Source organism: Amblyraja radiata, chromosome 22 (genome assembly GCF_010909765.2).
Source record: "Amblyraja radiata isolate CabotCenter1 chromosome 22, sAmbRad1.1.pri, whole genome shotgun sequence".
NCBI lineage: Eukaryota > Metazoa > Chordata > Chondrichthyes > Rajiformes > Rajidae > Amblyraja > Amblyraja radiata.
The window spans coordinates 22,041,525-22,061,404 of record NC_045977.1 but is presented as its reverse complement, the minus strand read 5'-3'; the positions used below and the strand labels follow the sequence as shown (position 1 = coordinate 22,061,404).

The 19,880-nt window shown below is 43.6% G+C and overlaps 1 protein-coding gene across 1 annotated transcript in view; it reads left to right on the top strand.

Moving 5' to 3' along the window:
- Window positions 1-19,880, top strand: part of mosmo (modulator of smoothened) — a 95,261-nt gene that overhangs the window by 24,448 nt on the left and 50,933 nt on the right. The window lies entirely within an intron of this gene.

Sequence of the window (19,880 nt, the reverse complement as noted above, 5' to 3'; positions counted from 1 at the left end):
ATTACACATTTTTTGACCTCCATTGAGCTACTGTGCTTTAGTTGTTACATGCAGGTAAGTAAAAGTAAAATTTGGTGATGGTTGAGGTATTGGTTTTATCGATGGTACAATAAATAGATTAAAACTCCTGGTATGTATTTTGACAACAATTACAACATGAGCACAGCCAATGTATTACGCAAATTTTGATGAAAATTCGTTTTTGACTGACCTGGTCCTGGCATATTTTAACACTCATGCCTATATAGTTAAATTTGGTTTACAGATATAGCATAGAAACAGGCCCTTTGGCCCACCGAGTTCACGCTGACCATCTTTCACACGTTCACACTAATTCTATGTTATCCCACTTTCTCATCCATGCCCTACACACTAGGAACAATTTACAGAGACCTACAAACCTACAAAGAAGGGTTTCGGCCCGAAACGTTGCCTATTTCCTTCGCTCCATAGATGCTGCTGCACCCGCTGAGTTTCTCCAGCATTTTGTGTACCTTCGATTTTCCAGCATCTGCAGTTCCTTCTTGAACAACCTACAACCCCTCATGTCTTCAAAGGTTCAAAGGTTCAAAGGTTCAAAGGTTGATTTATTGTCACATACACCTAGATGTAGTGAAATTCCTTTTGCCAATGCAGCACATAAAAAAGAATACAAACATAACAATAATAAATAGCTTTAACATAAAAACATCCCCCCACAATGGTTCCCATTATGGGGGAAGGCACAAAGTCCAGTCCCATCCCCAATGTCCACCCATAGTCGGGCCTATTGAGGCCTCCACAGTTGCCTCTACGGAGGCCCGATGTTCCAGGCCGTCCTCGCCGGGTGATGATGTTCCGGTGTCGGGAGAGTCCACCCAGCGGCCTGGGAACCCTGGAACGGCCGCCTCCCTACTCGAGACCGTGGCTTCCGGAGCCGACAAGGCCGCGCCGAATGGAGCTCAACTGGCGATCTCGTCGCGAGATCCCAGGCTCCCGATGTAAAGTTCAGCGCCGCAGCTCCGCGATGTTTTTAACGCCGGTCCCAGCTCACCGGAGTTCCAGCGCAGCGACTCAGGCAAGGCAACGCCCGCCCCGCAATGGCGCTCCAGCGCTGCACTGCCGTCCTCACACCCGCAGGCCCGCCTATGCCGGTGCCGCGTGCCATCCTGAAGTATGCCGAGGCTCCGGCGGTCCCCTCGCTACCTCGGCCCCGCACTCCGCAGCGCTCCAGCCGCCGATGCCATCTCCGGCGGTCCCCTCAGTAAATACCGCGCCAGCCCGCTGGTAAGGACCGCGAGGACGGGTCGAAAGTGCAGCCAGGAGAAAAGCTGCATCTTCCGACCAGGTTAGGGAACACTGAAATTAGTTTCCCCCTTCCCACCCCCTCCCCACACATAAAAAAGCTAGAACTCCTTAAAAACAAAACACTAAACTAACTAAAAATAAGAAAAATAAATGAAAAACAGACAGCTGCAGGCTAGGCAGCCATACCCCCTACAGGTCGGCGCCAGAGTGTCTTTGGGATGTGGGAGGAAACTGGAGCACCAGGAAGAAACCCACATGGTCAAGGAGGTCAGGATCTAACCTGGGTCCTTGGTGCTGTGAGGTAACGGCTCTACCAGCTGCACCACTGTACAGCTAGAGGAGAAACATTGCTGTACCATCTGATCACTGCACAAAATTAAGATATCTTGTTGTTCATTGATTTCATTACTATGCATCAATAATTTTCCCTCCCATAGATTTTACTGCCTTTCACTTCTACCCCTTTCATTTTCACCAATGTTATTGATTTTGTGCTTTGCATCTTTTTGTCTCTGAAATAATTCGGAATTTTTGAATTTATCACTATCACCTTCGATTTCTACTGGGTCATCTTTATGACCTGGGTAGAGGTTTAATGCAACCCACCCCATCTCCAACCTTAATGGCTCACTACTGTCTTAAATTAAATGTCAACTCTTAAAACGCACTCTCATTTTTATTGCATCTTTTGTGGTTTTAGTGCTTCAAGGACTTCCGAGACTGGAGTCCGGTTCTAATGTAGGAATTATTGCAAGCACAGCAAACTTGCACATGCAGCATTGGGATAATGACTGAATTTTGGTTTTAAGTATTGGTTGAAGAATAATTATTAGCCAGGACCCATGGGAGAACTTCCCTGCTCTTCAAAGTGGCAGGCAATCTTTTCTGTCCATTGCAGAGGTTGGAAAGGCTTTTCTTCTAATGTCTCATATGAAAGATAGAGGAGCCGCTACGGCAGCACTCCCTCGTTATTTTTGCTGGAGCATCTTAATGTGGCAAAACACACAAGTTAGGTTTATTATTGTTACCTGGACAGAGGTACAGTGAAAAGCTTTGTCTTGCATCCTAACCAATCAGATCAGATAATACGATAAAATACTACTAAATATAATCAAGTCAAACTCAAGTACAATACGTACAGCAATGATTCAGAGTGCAGAATATAGTTCACAGTATTGTAGTGCATCAGTTCCATAGACATAGTCAATTAGTGCAGTGGGTAGAGGTGAATCGGACAGTACCCTAGCTTATGGCAGGAATGTTCAAAAGCCTTATAATAGAGGGGAAGAAACTGTTCGTGAGTCTGGTGCTGTGCACTTTCAAGCTTCTGTACCTTCTGCTGGACGGGAGCAGGGAGAAGAAAAAATAACCGTGGTGGGACGTCTATAATTATGTTGGCTGCTTTACTGAGGCAGCTTGAAGTGTAGGTGGAGTCAATGGTGGGGAGTCTGGTCTCTGTGATGTCCTGGGCTACATCTACTATTCTCTGCAATTTCTTGCGGTCTTGGTCAGAGCTGTTCCCAAACCAATCCGTGTTGCAACCCGACAGTACTGGCTGCTCTATCTTTCATATGAGATATTAGAAGAAAAGCCATTTCAACCTCTGCAATGGACATAAAAGATTACCTGCAACTATGAAGATCAGGGAAGTTCTCCCATGGGTCCTGGCTAATAATTATTCTTCAACCAACACTTAAAAACAAAATTCAGTCATTATCACAATGCTGCATGTGCAAGTTTGCTGTGCTTGCAATAATTCCTACATTAGATCTGGACTCCAGGCCCGGAAGTATTTAAAGCACTTTGGTAATCCTAAAACCACAAAAGGTGCAATAAAAATGAGAGGTAGACAAAAATGCTGGAGAAACTCAGCGGGTGAGGCAGCATCTATGGAGCGAAGGAATAGGTGATGTTTCGGGTCGAGACCCTTCTTCAGACTGACGAAAATCAGACTTAAAAAATGAGAGTGCATTTTAAGAGTTAACATTTAAGTTAAGACAGTAGTGAGCCATCACGGTTGTAGATGAGGTGGGTTGCTTCAAACCTCTACCAAGGTCATAAAGATGATTTCAATGGTGTATTTATAGAACTTTGTAAGTCTGTGGAGACATACCTAGAACCATGTGCAAGGCAAATTTAATGGCTCCTGAAGACAGAAACAGGTTACTAGAATTTTACTTTTGGTATATTGTTCTCTGTAAAGTCATGTGCAGTGAACATACTTCATCTTTCTTTTCTTCCTGTGATAAGTTCAATTCTGCCCTACCAGAAGTTGTGAAGTTTGGGTCTAGTATTAAAGGGAATTGGACTAACGTGTACAGGATTTCAATAACGAGGCTGGCATTTCTTGGTTCAGCCTCATGAATTAATTTAGTTATTTATTTATTCTTCGGGATCTGGGTATCACTGGCAATCTCCGTCCTAATTGTTCTTGTACTGGATGGCTTGCTAGGTTTCCCATCTCAGAGGTCACTTAAGAGACAATCATGTTGGTAGATCTGGAGTCACATAAAGGCCTAATGTATCAAGGTAGGTCACTTCCTATCCTGAAAGACTTCAGTGAACCAAGTGAGCCGATTGAGTTCCTCCAGAATTTTGTTTTTTGCTCAAAATTTCAGAAAGTCTGTTCCTGTTCCTGATCGCAGGAATTCACTACAAAAAAATGTCCCATCCCCTCTCTGGGTCTTTAGCGAAATCACCTCAAACCTATGTCTTCTAATAACTGACTCGTTCACTGGAAATGGGTCTCAGTTTGCTGAATCAAAATCATTTATTTCAACTTCAGCAGTTTTTCTGTTGTAATTGAAGTCCTTCAACCCTGGTACCATTCAAGTTAGTCTCTTCTACACCTATATTATACATTTTGACTTTAATTAAGGGTGTCAATAATAAAAGCTAAGGGTCTCTTCTACACCCTATATAATACCTATCCATTCTTTCTGAAGTGTAATGTCCAGACTAGAAATTATTATGAATGTTGCTTTGATCCTTGAAATAATAAAGGATTTGTATTACCTCCCAATTCCTCTATAAATAAACCAAGCATCTCATTTATCAGCTTTCTCAGTATTCCCTGTCACCTCCAAATATCAATTGTCATAATGCCCATGTGACTGCACCCTTTTAAAATCACGCCATCTGGTTCATATTTCCTCCAATTATTCCCCCAAAATATATTACATTTCACAATCAATCTCATCTGCTGTATGTATTTCATTAATCTATGTCCAACTAAACACCGCTAATGCTCTCATTATTTGTGCTACATGTCTGAGATAATCAGCATCTGCATGTTTTTAAATTGTATCAAATCAATCGAAAGCCATAATGGGGATATGCATTAAGTGGAGTTTACCCTTATTCCCGAGATGGACACCTCTGTACATCTCCTCTCGATTAAACCTCAGGATATCTCATTTACCCACATGTTTTGATTGAAAACTGGCTTGATGAAGAATATCTTAATATTTAGATCCAGAATTGCATGCTAAATAATGCTACTGTAAATGCACTGACACTGGAAATTTTTGCTAGAAGTTGGCCATACACAGCTGGGTCCAAAGAAAAGGATGGTATTTACATTTCAGGTATGTAACTATTTATGGTCGTCTGAAAACTGCTTTGGTATTTTAGATTGTGTACCAAAATCAGCTGGAGTCGATTTAAGTGCTAGTTTAAAGAATGTTTGGTATGTCATTAGTTCAGCATTTAATGGAAGAGGTCCTCAGTGATCGCGGACAATGTCGTCTGCTGTGCTGGAAACATGTGGTTTGAGCCAAAGAATACAGGAAAAATGTTGCTTGGCTGAAACCGTACCAGTTTCAGCGTGGTTCTACTGAAGTATATTTTTTTCTCTTTTTTCTTTCTCCCTCTCTCCCCCCCCCCCCCCCTCTTAAAGGAGATGTGCAGGGCTTTTTTTTTTACATAGTGGTAGATGCCTGAAATGCACTGTCCTGGGTTGTGGTGGATACAATAGTGATGGTCTATGATAGCTGATATGATAGTGGTGTTTCACAGACCTTTACATAGGAAAATGAATATGCAGGAAATGGAAGAATATGAATCAAGAGCAGTAAGAAGGGATTAGTTTAATTTAGCATAATGTTCGGCACGGACATCTTTGTTGTCACTGACCCATGTGCTTGCTCTTTCTCTCTTTTTCTGTCTCCTCCCCTCCCCCCCTCAAAAAAATGTTTGATCTCTTGAGCCACAATGGAAGTGCTTGCTATAAAAGGATTGTTGTGAGGATAGATCATACTGATTCTGGCAAAGAGAGTCCATCAAATGTTTAAGTAAACCAGTAAAGGCTTCTATTCCCCAGAGTAGACAAAAATGAGGCGTGACCTCATTTGAGAAGTACAGAATACCTAAGAGGGCTCCACAAATGTGGGATGCATGTCTTCTCTGGCTAAAGAGTCTACAAGCTGGTGTCACAGTCTCAAATAAAAAGCTAGTCCATTTCAGACCAAAAGAAAAGGTGGGATTTCTTCGCTCATAGTTTGATGAATTTTGTAGTTCTCTAGTCAAGATGCTTGTGGGGATTGTTAATGATTGAATTCAAACAGAAGTTGACACATTTCTGGATATTGGAGGAATCAATGTATGTGGAGATGGGGCATGAGAATGATGTATGAGGGGGTGTCCAGTCATGATGCAGTTCAATGGTTGAGTAGTCTTGATGAGAGGATCAGCCCACTCTTGCTTTATATGCTTTTGTACATGTAATTAGAGAAGCGTATTTGTGTTCTTTGTAATGACTATCTTTGGGGTTTATATTGCTGAACATTTTCATGCAGCATTTGACGATCCAAGCTTTAACCTTACTGTTTATTTCAAATGGACGCAATTTGATTTGTGGGTTATACAAAGTACACGGAGCATACAGGTTTATAAGGATACGGGCCAAATGTGGACAAATGGGACTAACTTAGACAGGAAATCTTGGTCGGCATGGACAAGTTGGGCCGAAGGGCCTGTTTCTGTGTAGCATGACTCTATGATATTGTGATTCCTGTGTCGTTAACATGTATAAAACTTTGATTAGCTACAGATTTTCTTTGATTGAAATCTGTCTGCCAGCTTTGCAGTTTCTGCGAAATTTGTCTATAAACCGTTCTTGGCATCTTGATTCTGATGAAGTCGTTAGATTCTTGAATCAGCTTTTGCGGACATCTGTACGGATATGGTGGTGGTGCTTTGAGCTAATATTCCAGAGGGCGAGTTTATGTCCCACCACGGCAGACCGAGGATGAAAATTTGCGCTGTTTAACATCTGGGAATAAAGAGAGAGTCTCGGGAAAAGCATTCACAAAGTTGTCTGATTGTTGAGAAAAAACCCAATTGATTCCCTCATCAAGTTAATGCCATCTGGTGTTTAGGCAAATGAGCATCCTCAGTTATGAGATTGGCTCGTAACTGCTCTCTGAAATTCTTCAGCACACATCACGGGTGATTTTACAGTGTTACCAGTTTACATTACCGGTGAAGGGGGGTGGGGTGGGGTGGGGAGGCACATTGGCGCAATGTAGAGTTGCTGCCTTATAGCACTATGGACCAAGGTTTCATGGTTCGTAAGTGATAGGAGCAGAATTAGGCCTTTCGGCCTATCAAGTCTACTCTGCCATTCAATCATGGCTGATCTATCTGTCCACCTTAACCCCATTCTCCTGCCTTCTCCACATAACCCCTGACACCTGTTCAAATCAAGAATCTATCTATCTCTGCCTTAAAAATATCAATTGATGTGGCCTCCACAGCCTTCTGTGGCAATGAATTCCATAGATTCACCACCCTGTGACAAAATAAATTCCTCCTCATCTTCCTAAAGGACTATCCTTTAATTTTGAGGCTATTCCCTCTGGCCTATGACTCTCTCACTAGTGGAAACATCCTCTCCACATCCATTCTATCCAGGCCATTCACTATTTGCTAAGTTTCAATGAGACCCCCCCCCCCCCTTCCTTAAGTGAGTGGAGACCCAGTGCCATAAAACACTCATCATTTTTAACCCACTCATTCCTTGGATGATTCTCATAAACCTCCTCTGGACCCTCTGCAGCGCCAGCATATCCTTCCTCAGATATGGATCCTGATTACGGGTGCTGTCTTTATGGAGTTTGTGCATTCTCCCTGTGACCATCTTCACCCCCTCATCCCAGAGCACTGAGGCAAGCTTGAGCTGCCTCGGCTGAGTCCAGCTCCTAAGGCAGATTTGTGCTCTGCCGATTTGTATAGCTTAGCTGCTCACAAGCTGAACTCCCTTGCCATGTTCCAGATGTGGTGTTGCCAGTGCATTTTAATGATTGAACACAGGACCAGCTTTTGGTAGTGATGCAGAGAAAAAGAGTTTGGCAGCCGGGGATCTGATATTGTGGCAGTTGCACATTGCATTCTAATTTTTTTTTCTCAGTAGTTTCAAGATACATGGGACAGCTGCACTGATGTGCTGAACACTACAATCTGCTTTCTTTGAGTTCTGCATTGCTTGGTTGAATTGCTGATATTGTCACAACGGTTAATTTGTTCTACTATTACTAAAAGTATGGGGGCTTTCTTACCCAGTCTGATGTTGAGTGGGATGGTTTGCTTGTAAATCTACGACTGGTTCTTAACAAAAAAAATAAAAGCTGCTGGAGGAACTCCACTTCACTAATCACTGTCCAAAAATTGAGATGCAGAATAAAAATGATTCTCATGGGATTGATGTGAAAACATGTAAATATAATATTTTTCTTGACATAGGCGCAGATAACACAGCTTCCCACTATGGACAGTCTTCTAGGAATGTGTGTCCCTACCTTCATAATTTAAATGTCACCTGTAAGCTACTTTTAAAGTGTAAAATTGCTATCTTTAAATGTCCGCATGCCCTTTCCTCGACCAACCTCCTAAATTAATTTAGGCTGTATATCTCTGTTTGCCCTTTAGTTATTGACCAACACAGTTATGAGGGGCATAGATAGGCACTCCCACAGCAGAGGAGTCCAAGACTAGAGCACACAGTGAGGGCAGGGAAATTTAATGGCGAACTGAAGATTACGTTTTTTCACACCCTGGGTGGTGGTTATCTGGAACAAGCTGCCAAAGGGCAAAAAGTGCTGGAGTAACTTAGCAGGTCATGTAGCATCTCTGGAGAATGGCGAGGTGATGGCTCAATTCGAAACATCACCAATTTATGTTCTCCAGAGATGATGCCTGACCTTGAGTTACTCGACCACTTTGTGTCCTTTTGTGTATTAAGAGCATTTGCAGTTCCTTGCTACGACAAGCTGCCAGAAGATATGGTAGAGATGGATATAACTTTTAAAATGCATTTGAATAGGTACAAATAGGAAAAGCATAAAAGGATACGGGCCCAATGTAACAAATGCGTAGCGTGGTTAGATCGGCCCCATAGTCGACCTGTTTCTGTGCTGCACGAATCTGTGATTCTGTGAACGTGATTTTTCTGTCCATAGCCTTTGTGCATCACCCTCATCATACCCACCCACTGACAGTAGTATCTTCTACCAAATACATTTTGTGCTTTCACCTCTTTCAGAAAGACTCTTTCTTCTACTGAGCTTTTGTTCAGTACCATTGCTGAGCCTCCAATTTTGGGTGTGGCGTTTATTTTCATTGTGAAATCACCATGTGATAAATGAATGTGTGTATGAAACTCTGGCACGATGGGCCTGGAATCAAAGTTGCTAGTTTAAAGAATTGCATAGCACAGTGAAGAATTCTGAAAAAGGGTTCTGACTCGAAACATCACCCATCCTGTTTCTCCAGATATGCGGCCTGGCCTGCTAAGTTACTCCAGCATTTTGTGCCCATCTATCTTCGGTATAAACCATCATCTGCGGTAACTTCCTATGCATAACACAGTACTCATCGTCTTCCACCTATATCCCTCCCTCTGGCTGTACATTTCACTCAGATTCTCCTCGCCCTTTTCTCCATTTCATCTCTAGACTTTGTCCATCCATCTGCCAATTAACCAACCCTCCTCACCTGCATCTACCTATCATTACCCAAGCTTTGTCCCAACTACATCCCTCTCAGCTTTGTCCTCCCATCACAATCAATCTGAAGAAGGGTTCTGACCCAAAAAGTCACCTATCCGTGTCCTCCTGAGATACTGACTGACCTGCTGACTTAATTCCGCACTTTGTGTTTCACATAGCAGAGTACTCTGTCATACTCAGAACATTGTTTAAAAGAAGGCAAGCATGTGAAAGCCATGTTACTGCTTTCCTGCACACATTCTAAAATAATAGTATACTTATCCAAAATTTGAGCAGGCTATGGAGGCCCAGGTATATATCTGCATGTGTCATACCATAGAAGTAATTTTAGCAGGGAGTGTTAGCACATTATTAATTATCATGTTCCAAGCTCATGAATGTGAGAAAGCGTTTTGTATTGTGCATTGTTTTGCATGTTACTTCATGAACCTGAAATAATTAGTCTGGAATGGAAAAATAAATTGTTATAAAAGAGCAGAAATTGAGATTATGCTTTTAAAAAATAACTTCTTAAAGACTAACATACCTCATACTATGTTTTAACATTTCTTTTCCTGGACACGTTTTCTTTGCAAGGTCATTCATCAATTTTATGTGCAGTGCCATTATTTAGGAAGTGTTTTGTTGTAACTTCCCCAAATTCAGACACTTAATGATTTGTTCTTTGTCAAAACACTGTTGTACAAAAGATAATTTGGCAGCCTAATTTTTTTTTCAAATCAAATTCTGAAACTAAATGAAAGACAAGTTTTTGGGAGAAATCCCATGGTGCATTGATTTCTTTGATTGCTTGGAACTGTGTTTGTTTTACAGCCAGGATCATGGCTTCAGATTATCAATGCTTTCAGGTTATTGTCGACAGTAAACCTGGGGCATGTTTAATAGGAGGTAGTGCTTTTGAAGGAATGTGCCTGCTTGTGAATCATTCACTGAAAATTGATTCCAGTTCAGCTTGTTTTCCATCGCACCTATTGGTATAAAATATCTAAACAGAATGGAGATTGTGTAAAACCAAGATAATAAATGACATGATATGTGGAAAAATATGCTGTACCTCTGCAATGTGCAACTCCATAAATCTAATGTCTATTGTCTAATGCTGACATAAAACATCCCAATGCAAAGAGTATATAGCACTATACAATGCATTGCTATGCTTTACACTTGATACATACTGATTATAAAAAGATAACAGGCATACAATTGCTGTACAGCAAACAGTTTTCATTGTAACAATGACAGCTCTTGACATTTTTACAGGAACTGAGATAGAAAATGCTGTTTTCTGTGCAGTGATTTAGCTCAAGTGGGGTGGAGCAGAAGAACAGTGCTATCGTAAGCTGTTGTCTGCTGGCCTTAAGTCATGAGTGACACTCCTTCCATTCGATCCATTTTCACAGTGCGTTGCATCAGAAGGATGGAAGTAGTACCAATGATGCCTGCCACCCTGGCCATTCCCTTTTCTCCATTCTACCAATGGGTGAAAATACTGTACCTGAACTCCTGAACCAATCATCTCTTTTACATCCACTATCCCAAGGTGTTACCACATACTCTTAACTCTACCTCCTTTGGATGTTTATTTATTGCTGTTCACTTTTTTTGCATTACTTCAGTGCACTACAACCTGTGCTTGGCTTTTGTCACTGTATTTATTGTTGTGTCACTCATTACCCATACAGTTTACTCTGTGCTTCATGTGAACTGGGAATTTCATTGCACCTGGTGTGTATATATGACAGTAAACTAATCTGATCAGAATAAATATATTATATGTTGCACCTTGCACAAGGTGTAATGCTGAATAATGGGTGCATTGTTCTGATTTAAATGTTACCACAGCTTTGCATTTATTGCTTAAAAATGGTTTGCAATCCTTGGTATTTCACAGATGAATGAGACTATTATTGTTTTTAAAGGTTAAAATGAAAATAAATAAATTAACTGGCAAAATGATATTGTTTGTTAAAATGTGATGTAGCAGTTGTCTTTGTCTTTGCTGTTTCTCGCTGCCACATTGATAGTACCTTTCTGATGGTCCACACTACAGGAGGGGATCTGTGAGCCCTGCTTACCCCTGTCCCTTGCTATTCCCAAAAAATATTGAGACTGAACACTCTGCAGGTGTTTTTGTCCCCTACATTATTGGGATTAAGAGAATCTAACTGAATAGGGCACACATTGTCAAACCCAGCAATGGTGCCTCCCTGTCAGCACTGCAGTGGTCTTTTTCTTGTAGTTTGCTCTGGCTGTGGGGAGATGGTTCATGTCTGCGCCAATAAGATCAACGCAGGCACTGATGTGAGGAGACTGCTGCAGTACTGGTGTCCTTTTGGATTCTTGTCACTAAAGGGAAGAGTGCTGAGAACAGTTGTCTCTAGCATATTTCCCATCCTGCACTGTAAACTTGTAAAAAAAGAAAATCCTGCCGGTTGTCATTATATCAGTTCCAGTTCATGTGCCTAAGTTATTTGAGGTGAATAATTGTCATTAGTTTTTAATTTATGAAGCTATCTATCTACCTATATCTATCTATATTACTAAAACTCTTCTCTTGTTTGTGTGTATGTATATATGTGTGTCATCTGGGCACAATCTGGTTAATTCCTATTTTCTTCCAAATGCTAGGCCACTGCTTTCCCATTGTCACACATCCTACTCGCATTTTCCCCCTGGAGACGATAAATATTTCCCGTCGCATTTCCACCTATATTTCTGAACTTTTTGATCCTTGAAATTTTAATAACAGCCCAAACTCGCCCATTTTGAGAAAAAAAACACGACTGACGTCACAATGCACCCGCAAGGCAGGACGGGACACTCTGGGAGGGAGGGGCATTCCAGCGTTTGCAATCCGACGCCCGAGTGACGTAACAATGCACTCGCAAGGCAGGACGTGACATTCCGGGGGGGAGGGGCACTCCAGCGCTCGTTGCTCGCGAAGAACGAGGAGTGGCTGCAGGCCAGCCAGTGCCCTGCGGCCGCCCGGTACCAGGTGGGGAGGCTGCTGCTGCGGGCCGAGCCCGGCGATCGGGCCTGGAGCTGGAGACAAGCCTGGAGCTGGAGTGAGGGCCGAGCCCAGGGCTTGGGATGGGGCCGTGGCCCGGGTCCGTGGTCAGGGACGAGCCCGGAGATGAGGTTGTAGCCTGCACTATAGCCCAGGCGGCAGCCGAGCTGACGGCTGGAGTCTACAGCCAGGGCCGGGCTGAGTACGAGAACCAGGCCGAGTTCCAGGCCCTGGCGCTGCTCTATGTAGGTATGTTACAAAACTTACCTTCAGCGGCGCTGCAATTCTGCCACTGGCCGTGTGCACGATTTTGGCGCATTTGAGGGGGGGGGGGGGGGGGGCGGGGTTAAAACGGGTTTTTTTCCCGACCTGGTTCTGAATTATATTTGTTTGAATGCAAGATTTTGCTAAAGAATCGTTCCTACTCGCCCGATCTGTGTGTTTTTTAAAAAAAAGTCACCCGACAAGTTAATCGCTGGAATGATTTTAAAAGCAGCTTCTGAAGCCGTCAATGCCGACAACTGGGACGAATTTTATGGAGGACCAGGTAAAAGAAAGTAGTTTATTTTTATGTATAAAAGTGTTTCTTAAGATGTATTTAATTCACATTTTAAGTTGCGAAACGGTGATTTATCCCCCCGAAGAACCGGCAGTGTATTTGCTGCAGATATGGGGGTATAAATTCACCGCATCTGAACGTTCCAAATGGTCCCATTCCAGAAAATCCCACTCGCAAGCTGTAAATACCATTAATTTACAGGTATTAAACATTAAATTCCTTCCATTTGGCCTATAATCCCATGACAATGAGATTTAAAAATTATGTTATATTCTGAATTCTTGTGTGAATATTATTTGGATACTTAGGCTATTTAAAAATGTTAATCTATTCTTAAGAAATGGATAGATGTTTCGATCTAGTAATTGAATGTTATAATTAGCTACAATTAGGTAACTAACTAATTATTTGCTTTAATTTCGTCATCTAAGTAAGATTGTTTCAGAATGCTTCAATCTATAATAACTGAAAAGTTATCGGCTTTTAAATGTTCTCGATCACAGCTTTTGTGTTAAGGCAATGAAAAAGCAATAGGGGACAAGATGCCAATTTCCGAGTATGAAAATGGCCATAACTTTTTTAATACTGAAGATATGAAAGTGAATTAGGTGTTAAATTAAACTTATTTTTATGCTTTATCTGATGGGATCAATTAAAGACTTGATTTTTAAAATCTCAAAACTTTGTAACATTGCTACTCTATCACCTGGGTAGGACCTGGGGCAGGGAATGGGAGGAGGATGGGGGAAATGAGGAGGAGGAGGGAGATGGGGTGGGGAGTGGGATGGTAGAGGGAGATGGGGGGGAGGTGTGGAGGAGGGAGATGGGGAGGGGTGGAGGAGGAAGATGCCCCCTCCCTATTTACCCTCACTCCCACCCTCTCTAACCTCTCCGTCCCTTGCCCTCTCCTTCTCTACCCTCCCTCCCCCCCATTCTACCCCCCTCCATCTCCCTCTACTCCCTCCCTGTCTCTCTCTCAACCCCCCTTTCTCTCTTCCCCTCTCCCTCTCTACCCCTCCCTCTCTCTACCCCCTTCCTCTCCCTCTCTACCCCCTTCCTCTCCCTCTCTACCCCCTTCCTCTCCCTCTCTACCCCCCTTCCCTCTCTACCCCCCTTCCCTCTCTACCCCCCCTTCCCTCTCTACCCCCCCTTCCCTCTCTACCCCCCCTTCCCTCTCTACCCCCCCTTCCCTCTCTACCCCCCTTCCCTCTCTACCCCCCCTTCCCTCTCTACCCCCCTTCCTCTCTAACTACCCCCCCTTCCCCTCTCTAACCCCCTCCATCTCTAACCCCCCCCTTCCCTCTCTAACCCCCCTTCCTCTCTACCACCCCCCTTCCCTCTCCTGAACCCCCGTCTCCTCTCTACCCCCTTCCCTCTCTACCACCGCCCCTTCCCGCTCTACGCCCCCCCTTCCCCTCTCTAAACCCCCTTCCCTCTCTAACCCCCTTCCCTCTCTTACCCCCTTCCCTCCTCTAAACCCCCTTCCCGCTCTACCCCCCTTCCTCTCTTACCCACCTTCCTCATCCTAACCCCACCTTCCCTCTCTACCCCCCCTTCCCTCTCTAACCCCCCTCCCCCTACCACCCCCTTCCTCTGGCCTAACCCCCCTTGTCCTCTCTAACTCTACTCTAAAACCCCCCCCCCCCTCTCTACCCCCCTTTCCCTCTCTACCCCCCCCCCCTTCCCTCTCTCCTTCCCCTCTCTACCCCCTTCCCTCTCTACCCCCCTTCCCTCTCTACCCCCCCTTCCCTCTCTACCCCCCCCCTTCCCTCTCTACCCCCCCCCCCCTTCCCTCTCTACCCCCCCTTCCCTCTCTACCCCCCCCCCCTTCCCTCTCTATCCCCCCTCCCTTGCATTGCTGCACTTGGTCTAGTAGTAACTAAATATTTACTATTTGGAACAGTTAATGGTCTGTCCCTTTGAGCTTTCTTGGTCTTTTTAAGTTTCAGAATAACATTTACGTCTGCAATAAAACATTCCAAATTATGTTGTTGCAAGAGGGGAACTTGAAAGTAATGAGCAAAATGCTTGCTTAAATTAGATGTTTTTTAGAAATGTCCCGGAGGAAATAGTGTCAGAAGAGAGAGAGGTTTATGGAGGCAATTCTCGATCTTAAATGTTGGCTGCCGATTGCAGAGCAGTTAAATGTAGGGATGCACGAGAGGCTAGAATCGGAAAAAAGCTGAGATTTCCGAGGCTTGGTTTGGGATCATTAATATGGCACAAGGCCAATGATTTAAAAATATGAGAATTTTGAAAATCATGATGTTCCACCAGTCTGAATTAGTGAAGGACTGGAAGCGCAGGTGTAGCAGTGAATGGGGCTTGGTGAAAGTGAATGGGGCTCTGAATGAGCTGAAATATATGGTGTTGGGCTGCAGTTTGCAGTCTGTTAAACATTTGCTTTTACTTTGCAAGTCATCACTTAGCTAATGCTGAAAAATGTCCCAGCAATATAAAACACTTCTTTAGCTGTTGGAAATAATCAAAATTTGCTTAATTTTGTATAACGGCTGTACTTGCATGGGATGTTGGGGAAATGCTGATGGGATGTTGGTGGAATGTTCCCGATGTTGGGGGAGTCCAGAACCAGGGGCCACAGTTTAAGAATAAGGGAAGCCATTTAGAACGGAGATGAGGAATAACTTTTTCACACAGAGGGTTGTGAATCTGTGGAATCCTCTGGATGCTTTCAAGATAGAATTTGATAGAACTCTTAAAGATAGCAGAGTCAGGGGATATGGGGAGAAGGTAGGAACGATTGTGGATCAAATCAAATCAAATCAACCTTTATTGTCATCTTGCAAGCAACAGTTGTACAGTGCAAAATGAAAAGACGTTTCCCAGGGAATAGCGGAGCATCGCACATGAAATTTAAAACGTTTCACACATAATAACACTAAAAACAATCCAGTCCCTGATGGAACAGTATAAATAAATAGTTAAAAGCAGGTAAAACACAACGGTAAAATACAATAAACCAATCATAAAAATGGCCGGGGCAGCTGATTTGAGTGGCCAGTGCCAGTTATTAAAGTGGCCAGTGCCAGTTATTAAAGTGTCCGTGCCAGCCGCAGAATCAAGTGACTGTGAGTACAGTGACTGTTTAGCAGCCTCACAGCCTGTGGTAGGAAGCTGTTTAGCAGTCTTGTAGTCCGGGCTTTGATGCTTCGATATCTCTTGCCTGATGGCAGGAGATCCAGGTGTATGTGGAGGGGGTGCAGTTTGTCCTTAGCAATTCTCTGAGCTTTTTTCAGACAGCGGCTCTGGAACAGTTCTTGTACCGAGGGTAGGGAGACGCCAATGATCCTCTCTGCTCCCATGATCCTCTCAGCCATGATCACAGTGGATGGCGGTGCTGGCTCAACGGGCCGAATGGCCTACTCCTGCACCTATTGTCTATTGTTTTTATGGCTTGGCCACCATTTTATAATTGTAATCTCAATGGGATATCTCCATGGCAATTTGGTAATGTCCTTTTACAATAGTGGAATTTTGCATATACCCCATGAGCCACCATTTTCATAAGATGGGTTCATTGTTTTATCATTGTTTTAATCATATAAAATCAACCCAGTGTTGTATTATAAACTTCATTAGGATTTTCCCCATTAAAATTCAGACTGTCAGCTTATATTGTCAAGTATCTAGCGTACTACTCTGTGCTTCACTATGATGGCTTTGGATGGAGTCTCGGGCAGAACTGTTGCCAAACCAAGATGGGATGCTTTCTTCCGTGCATCTGTAGAAGCTGGTAAAAGTTGTTAGAAACACGACAAGCTTCTTCAGTCTTCTGAGGAAGTAGAGGCATTGACATGCTTTCTTGGCTGTAGCTTCAGTGTGGTTGGTCCAGGACAAATTGTTGGTGATATTTACACACAGTAATTTGAAGCTTTCGACCATTTCCACCTCGACACCATTTGATGCTAACTGGGGCGTGTACACCATCTTGTCTCCGCTAGTCAATAACCAGCTTCTTGGTGTTGCTGACATTGAGGGAGGGTTTATGTCTTGACACCATGTTACGAGGTTCTCTACTTCCTTCCTGTACTCTGTCTCGTCATGTGCGAGATCTGGCCTACAATGAGTGAGAGCAGAATTGACCGCACAGTCATTAGTGTATAGGAAGTATCTTTAGAGCCCGAGGACGCATATTGTGGGGCACTTGTGTTGTGGATTATTGTGGAAGACATGTTGTGGTTTATGTGTCCAGTCTGAAAAGACTGGACCCTTTCCCACGTCAACCACTCACAGCCTGACCCCAGTCTGCAAAGACTGGACCCTTCCACACCCACTCCTCCCCAATCACCACTTCACACCTACTTAAAGCAAGACTCCAGTCTGAAAAGACTGGACCCTTTCCCACCCACCCCTCTCCAATCACCACTTCACACCCAATTACCCACCCCCTCCGTGCTGCATAACATCACTTCTCCATCATCAACAATAAAAATAGAGGAGGTGGAGAGGCTGTTCAAAAGACAGAAAAGCTGGAAATTCCCCCTCTACTCTCGAGCTCTGTGCCGAACAACTGGCACCAGTCTACACAGACATTTTCAACCAGTCCCTGCAAACCTGTATCTTCTCTGCCTGCTTCAAAGTCTCCACTATTGTCCCTTTACAAGGATTACTGATCTTAATAACTACAGGCCTGTCGCACTGACCTCTGTAGTCATGAAGACCCTTGAAAGGCTTGTGCTGGCCAAGCTGAAAAATATCGAGCTAATAGATCTGTGGATGACACAGTCAACCTGGGCCTGCACTTCATCCTCCAGCACCTAGACCGCCAGGGGACCTATGCGAGGATTTTGTTTGTTGATTTTAGCTCTGCATTCAACACCATTGTGCCAGAGCTACTACAGTCCAAACTTTCCGAGTTGACTGTGCCTGAACCCCTCTGTCGGTGGATCACCAGCTTCCTGACAGACAGGAAGCAGCATGTGAGGTGGGGAAAGCACATCTCAGACCCACAAACCCTCAGCATAGGAGCACCGCAAGGCTGCATGCTCTCCCCTCTCCTCTGCTCGCTCTACGCCAATGACTGCACCTCCACTGACTCCTCTGTCAAGCTTCTCAAATTTGCGACGACACAACCCTGATTGGACTGATCCAGGATGGGGAGGAATCTGCCTACAGACAGGAAGTGACACAGCTGTCGTCCTGGTGCCATCGCAACAACCTGGAGCTCAATGCTCTTAAGATAGTGGAATTGATAGTAGACTTTAGGAGAGCTCCCCTCCCCTCACTCCACTCACCATCAACAACACCACAGAAACATCAGTGGAGTCTTTTAAGTTCCTGGGAACCATCATCTCCAAGGACCTTAAATGGGGGGCTACCATCGACTCCACAGTCAAGAAGGCACACAGAGGATGTACTTCCTGCGGCAGCTCAGGAAGCACAATATGCCACAGGCAATGATGGTCCAATTCCATATGGCCATCGTAGAGTCCATTTAGGTCCCGACCACGGGTGAACATAGAGGACTGAACTTTTATTGCCTTCCCTCACAGTGGGAAACGTTGATTTTGCTGTGTTGTGATGTTCATGTTAAATTCTATCGTGTGTTGTGTTTTTTTTTGTATCGCAACCCAAATCTCGCTGTACCAATTGGTACAGTGACAATAAACGTAAACTTAAACTTAGAGTCTGTCCTCACCTTCTCCATCATGGTCTGGTTTGGCTCAGCCACCAAGCACGACATCCGGAGGCTGCAGCGAATTGTTCGATCAGCTGAGAGGTTATTGGCTGCAACCTTCCCTCCATTGATGAACTGTATACACTGCAAGGACCAGCAAGTGAGCGGGTAAGATCATCTCTGACCCCTCTCACCCTGGCCACAAACTCTTTGAATCACTTCCCTCTGGAAGGCGACTCCGGACTGTCAAAGCTGCCACAGTCAGACATAAAAACAGCTTTTTTCCACGAGTAGTAGCTCTAGTCAATAACCAAAAATCTGTAGCCTCGTTTTGCTCTGGTATTTTATTTAATTCACATGTTTAATCAATAATGTTTTATTATTAATGTTTAATGTTTTATGTGTCATTCCTAACTGTCACTGTATGTCATGCTGTCACTTGCGGGTGGAGCATCAAGGCAAATTCCTTGTATGTGAATACTTGATCAATAAACTGATTCATTCATTCAAGTGTCAGTAAATCTGGGATCCACATGCAGAGGGGGTTGCTGAGTCCGAGGTCCAGGAGTTTGGATTGAGGCACTGAATTTGTAATCCAAATTGTTTTACGAAACCATCTTCCCATTTGTAATAGATTTGTATTCGTCATATGATTCTGATTCACTTATCTTCCTGTTGTCTAATCTGTGCGCATTGACATAATGTAAAATGACCATTGCTTATCTCAGCAATTGATGTCTGCCGGCATTCAAAATAAAGATGCAAAGCAAACATGCACAGATGTAACAGTGCCTGCTGTGGTTCATGAATAATTTAGTTAACCTGAGATTTAAAAGCAAAATATACTGTAATGGGATCTGCTTTGAAGAATTTAATCTGCCTGAGCATTAAGAAAGCAGCTTATTCTGCCATTGTGATAGAAATTCAAAATGTGCATTCAATTTTCCCGATTCTGACGTGTTCTTTATTCAATTATCTAGCCTTTCATTTTGAGATGTTCTCGTCCAACATTTACATGCTGTTCTAATCAAAATAACAGTTCCTGGTATTATCCAATTTAACATAATAGGAAGAGACGGTTCTCCCCTTTGAGTCCACTTAATGTTGACCATATTATGTTGATCATAAACCTCAATTTTACCATCCCTTGCTGTCTTCATATACCTCAGAATCCAAAAACCAATCGATCTCGATTATTCATCATGGCATTCTGTGTTTGAAAGTTTCACAATTTACACCCCTTTTAGTGAAGAAATGTCTCCTTTTCTCGGATCCAAATGGGAAACCTCGTATTCTAAAACTAGAACTCTTTGTCTGGGCACCCCAACTTCTTTGCCGCTTCAGTCGACCCGAAATGTCTGTCCATTTCCCTCCACCTATGCT